The sequence below is a fragment of the Gymnodraco acuticeps genome, unplaced genomic scaffold (genome assembly GCF_902827175.1).
Source record: "Gymnodraco acuticeps unplaced genomic scaffold, fGymAcu1.1, whole genome shotgun sequence".
NCBI classification, from domain to species: domain Eukaryota; kingdom Metazoa; phylum Chordata; class Actinopteri; order Perciformes; family Bathydraconidae; genus Gymnodraco; species Gymnodraco acuticeps.
The window spans coordinates 63,227-69,461 of NW_022991348.1; positions in this window are offsets into that span (position 1 = coordinate 63,227).

Here is a 6,235-nt window from a genome sequence, read left to right on the forward strand (position 1 = left end):
TCTGGGTTAATTATTTGCACACAAAGTAGAGTTTGAACATGAACATGAAATAGTTTTATTTGTATTATTTAAGGTATGAAAACACTACACCAGTCTGCCATGCAAGAAGAAGTAGAAGACAAATATACCCTGGTAAGAAATGAACCAAATACGCCACAAAAAATGTGACTTTTTTTGGTTCAACACCTAAATTAATGAGTTATTATTATTATTGCATACTAGTTGTATTTGTATGTAACACTGCCTGTCAGATGGATTAGTTCAGTGTGTCAAAAAAAGCTCTGAGAAAGCATGAGGTTGTCTATTCAACTCCCACCGTGTGCAATATGTTTATCGATTTGTCGTTAGATCCAACAGCCAAAGAGAAGAAACCGAAAGGTCTAACGTATGAAAGCATGTCTGATCATACAGCTCAGTTGTGAGTTCGATTCTTATTGGCTGCCGTAAATGTATACGTCCAATTTCCCACAGAACAGGTACAAAAGGTACTGTGAAGTGGGATCAGTCATGTAGCTCAGAGTGGAAGATGTGTGCTCTGTAGAGCTGAGGTTCTGTGTTCAATTCCTATCTTGGGTCGACCGTAAAGAAAATTACTTTGAAAGGTTATTAGACGTTTCTTTCTTTGAGGTTGTGACACAAACACTACTCAGAGTGATACAAGACTGTTCTGAAGTACTGAACGCTTAGCTTCGATCCTCATGAAGTGCAGTGATGTTTCCAAATACAACACCCACCCGGTGCAAATGTTTTTTTAAGTCCAAGACCCAAAGTGTAGAATTAGATTACCAAACGACACAAAGGTAACCCAGGTGAAATGGCTCACGGGGATAAATCACTGCCTTGAAGGCCGGAGGTTGGTGGCTCAATGCTTATCATTTGCAGTGACTTTTAAGGTAAAGCACCCAAGATAATGAATTCAAATAAGCAAAGAGAACAGTTTTACATTAACATCTGGTGGTGGTGCAATTTCGTTACATACTTTCTACACATTGACTTTGTTTCACAACCCCAACCAAGAGAAACTCTCCACCAGAACATTAACTCAGGTCATTTAGCTCAGAGTGATACGAGACGGATCAGAAGACCAGAGGTTGTGGGTTTGATTCTTAGAGGGATCAGTGATATCAACAATCCAGATTAAAGAAGAGCAGAGTTTTGCATTAACTTGAGACCATGGTAGCTGTAGGAAAGTCTATCAATGACCAATCACAGGCTGAGATCTGATAGCTTAGAGTGATACAACGCTGCTCAGGTGAGCTGAGGTTTTGGGATCGATCCCCATGACGTGCATTGATTTTTTGAAGTTCAACACCCAAAGTGTAGAATTAGATTACCAAACGAAAGTGTTTCGGCCCAGGTCAAATGGCTAACTGGGATAAAACCATGCCTTGATGGCCCGAGGTTCTCGGTTCAATCTTCTTTATTTGCACTGGTTTTCAGGTAAAACATCCAAAATGGTGTGAAAAAGCGTAGAGAAGAGCTTTTAATTTACATTGCTAGCACAATTGTGTGACTTACTTACAAGGACAGCTTTTTTCAGATGGACTGTACTATGACTTATTATATTTCCTTTTTTCCATTTTTCTTTGTGACATAATCTACCAAACAACAAGTCAATGTCTCAATCTGATAGCTCAGAGTGATACAACGCTGCTCAGGTGAGCTGAGGTTTTGGGTTCGATCCCCATGAGGTGCAGAGATCTTTGGAAGTTCAAGACCCAAAGTGTAGAATTACATTACCAAACGAAACAATATCGACCCAGGTCAGACCCAACGTCCGTAAGATGCAATCGTTAATGGTCAAGTGGCTCAGAGGGATAGAAGACAGACTGTGAGACTGCAGGTTGTCGGTTCAAGGCTTTTCAAGTGCAGTAATCTTTAAGGTCCAAAAACACAAATTAAAAGGTCATAAGCTCTTCGAAACGTAACCATCTCAGGACAGATAGCTCAGAGGGATAAGTGTCAGCTCAGAGGACCTGAGGTTGTCTGTTTGTTTCCTTGTGAGGTAAAGTGATTTTTGAAGTGCTTTGATCAAAATGAAGAAGATCAATGCGCCCGGAGCACAGGTATTCATGTACATGTGTTGGTGGCCGGATTGGGTCTGTTCTCGGCATTAAGGCGCACGTGTCGAGTTCAGGTCCGCTGCTTAGCATGTGACACTCGGAGTAGCTGAGTTGGGCAGAGTCGCTGCAGCATGTAGTGCAGAGTCGCTGCGGCACTATGACTTTTTGAGATATCCTTTGTATCACAAACACAATACCAAAGTCTCAGATCAAATGGCTCAGTGAGACACTATTGTTCCGAAGAACTGAGGTTTTAGGTTCGATCCCCATGAGGTGCAGAGATGTTTTTGATCTTCAACACCCACTCTTCAAGTGTAGAATTAGATTACCAAACGAAGAATAATGGTCAAATGGCTGACTGGGATAAAACACTGCCTTGATGTCTGGAGGTTCTCGGTTCAACCCTCTTTATTTGCACCTGTTTTTCAGGTAAAACATCCAAATGATGTGAACAAAGGGTTTCTCATTTGCAAATGTTGGTGGCATAATTGTGTGACACTTAACTGACAGTCTTATTGGATGTACACTATGACTTATTTTGTTTCCCTTTTTTACATTTTCTTTGTGACATAATCTCCCAAACAATTCAAGACTGTCCCAAATGAAATAGCTTAGTGGGATGCAACGCTGCTCCGGTGAGCAGGAGTCTTGGGTTCGATCCCTGTGAGGTCCATGCATTTTCCAAGTCTAACCACCCAAAGTACAGAATGAAGTTACCAAATGAAATGTAGCAGTCACTGGTCAAGTGGCTCAGAGGGATAGAACACAGACTGTGAGACAGAAGGTTGTTGGTTCAAGGCTTTTCAGGTGCAGTAATCTTTAAGGTTCAAAAACCCAAATGAACAGGTCATAAGCTCTTCGAAACGTAATCATCTCAGGACAGATGGCTCAGAGGGATAAGTGTCAGGTCAGAATACCTGAGGTTGTGTGTTTGAAACCTTGTGAGGTAAAGTGATTTTTAAAGTGCTTTACTCAAAATGAAGAAGATAAATGCGCCCGGAGCACAGGTCTTCATGTACATGTGTTGGTGGCCGGATTGGGTCTGTTCTCGGCATTAAGGCGCCCGTGTCGAGTTCAGGTCTGCTGCTTAGCATGTACGGGGTTCGATACTCGGAGTAGCTGAGTTAGGCAGAGTAGCTGCGGCAGTTAGTGCACAGTAAGTGAGGCAGGTAGTGCATAGTAGGAGAGGCAGGTAGTGTAGGAAAGGCAGGTAGCGTAGGATAAGAGAGGCAGGTAGCGTAGGAAAGGCAGGTAGAGTAGCGTAGGAGAGGCAGGTAGCGTAGGATAAGAGAGGCAGGTAGAGTAGGAGAGGCAGGAAGAGTAGGAGAACAGGATAAAACAAATTACAGAAAATCTTTTTTTTGTGCTTTTTTTCCAAATTTTTGCTTTTTTTGGTCCTGAAAAGCAGCACTGCAGCCGCAGGGGGGATACGAACCCTGGCATCTAGGATTCTTCCTGGCTCACTGTGCACCTGCCCTACCAGGTGAGCCACTGGGTCATACAATGAGAAAAGGTTTAAGTTCTATTTGTCATGACGAGTAATTATCACATTTTGAAAAAAAAAAAAAAAAAAAAATGTGTTTTATACGTCCTCATTAATGACTTTTATAAACTATTTATGATTTCTTAAAGGCATTTCTCCTTTTAAGGACATTATTTGCTAATTATTGTGAATTTAATTTAACTTTTCTATGACTTTTTGTAGTTTAATGATTTTCTGCAATAAGCTCTGACTTTTTATGAAAAATGAAATTGTTTTTTGTAACTTCTCTTTGGCAAACATTGTAATGAAATTCTTGTGACTTTTAATTAATGTTTTTGCAATATGCTATGACTTTCCTATGACATTTTCTGACACTATTCAAAAACTATTATGGCATTTCTAAAGTTTTTACTTTCCGAGGACGTTCTGAAGACATTTAAAGGTGTGTGCTTACTAAGACTTTTAAATGCCATACTTTACCACGAGTGGAGGAAGAAGAAACCCAGCTGTCCTCAGATTTGTTCCAGAAACTCTGCACTCATCTTGGGGAGAAATGAAGAGAGGGAAGACAGCGTTAGGATTATTCTGGTTTAAGACATTTTCAAAACTAATTTTTCTCTTTACTTTTTCAGGTATTTATTGTACATTCTTTTAAAATTCTTCACCTCGTCAAAAAAGTAAGGTGTACAGAAGGGTTGATGTTATCTCAGGGACTGATGGCTGTTGTATTTCTGTATGAGGTTATTCTTTCCCTTTTAATTATTTATAGAATATTTAGAGTGGTTACATTCAATCTTTCTGCATTAAGTACTTAAGTACATTTTACTGATTAAAAACATATTTTCTCAAGACACATCAACATGATTTTGTATGACCCATCCATCCATCCATCTTCTCCCGCTTATCCATGGTCGGGTCGCGGGGGTAGCAGTTCCAGCAGAGAGCCCCAACCTCATCAACCAGCTCTGACTGGGGGGTCAAGGCGCTCCCAGGCCAGCCAAGAGATATAATCCCTCCACCTGGTCCTAGGTCTACCCCTTGGTCTCTTCCCAGCTGGACGTGCCTGGAACACCTCCCTAGAGAGGCGCCCAGGTGGCATCCTAACTAGGTGCCCGAACCACCTCAACTGGCTCCTTTCGACGCGAAGGAGGAGCGGTTCAACTCCGAGTCCCTCCCGGATGACCGAACTTCTCACCTTATCCCTAAGGGAGACACCAGCCACCCTGCGGAGAAAACCCATCTCGGCCGCTTGTATCCGCGATCTCGTTCTTTGGGTCATGACCCATCCTTCATGACCATAGGTGAGGGTAGGAACGAAAATGGCCCGGTAGACAGAGAGCTTTGCCTTCTGGCTCAGCTCCCTTTTCGTCACAACGGTGCGGTAAAGCGACTGCAGTACCGCTCCCGCTGCTCCGATTCTCCGGCCCATCTCACGCTCCATTGTTCCCTCACTCGAGAACAAGACCCCGAGATACTTGAACTCCTTCACTTGGGGTAAGGACTCATTCCCTACTTGGAGTGGACAGTCCATCGGTTTCCTGCTGAGAACCATGGCCTCACGGCTGAGTAGTGTGATGCCTCTGTAATTGGCACACACCAATTACAGTAATTACCACACCATTTTTTATGACAAACTACAATAATACATTTGTCACGGTTTCCTAAACTATGACTTAATATGAAACTAAATCAAGCCATTCTACATCAAGTAACCTTTTCAATGCAGGACTTCTACTCATACTTCAAATAAAGGCACCTCTGTTGTTTCCCCGACTCAGACTGCAAGGAATCTGGGTGTGACCCTAGATAACAACCTGTCCTTCACTGCAAACATCGCTGCTACAACCCGTTGCTGCAGATACACGCTTTACAACATCAGGAGGATACGTCCCCAGCTGACTCAGAAAGCGACGCAGGTTCTGGTCCAGGCTCTCGTCATCTCACGCCTAGACTACTGCAACTCCCTCCTGGCTGGTCTACCTGCATGTGCCATCCAACCTCTGCAGCTCACCCAGAATGCAGCGGCTCGTCTGGTCTTCAACCTTCCTAAATTCTCCCACACCACTCCGCTCCCTTCACTGGCTCCCGGTAACTGCTAGAATCCACTTAAAGACACTGGTACTTGCGTACCATGCTGCGAATGGATCTGGCCCTTCCTACATCCAGGACATGGTTAAACCGTACACCCCAGCACGTGCACTCCGCTCTGCATCAACCAAACGGCTCGCTGCACCCTCGCTGCGAGGGGGACCCAAGTTCCCATCAGCAAAAACATGTGGGTTTGTTATCCTGGATCCAAGATGGTGGAATGAGCTCCCCATTGACATCAGGACAGCAGATAGCTTACATACCTTCCAGACTGAAAACTCATCTCTTTCGACTCCACTTCGAGCGATAGAACTATTAACAAAGCACTTATATACTAATAAAGGACTGGCTTATCTAAAGTACCTGATGTACTTTATGATTCTGTTTTCTTCAAGGTTGTGTCTTCTTGGTCGAATGCACTTATTGTAAGTCGCTTTGGATAAAAGTGTCAGCTAAATGAAATGTAATGTAAAGGGTCCAAAAAAACCTCCTCCACCACTGGTTTGAGTGATTTGATAAAACAGCTTTACATTTGTCAAAAATACTTGTCAGAAAATAGTAGATAATGAATCTCGTGTATTTCAACAAGTAGCTTTATAGA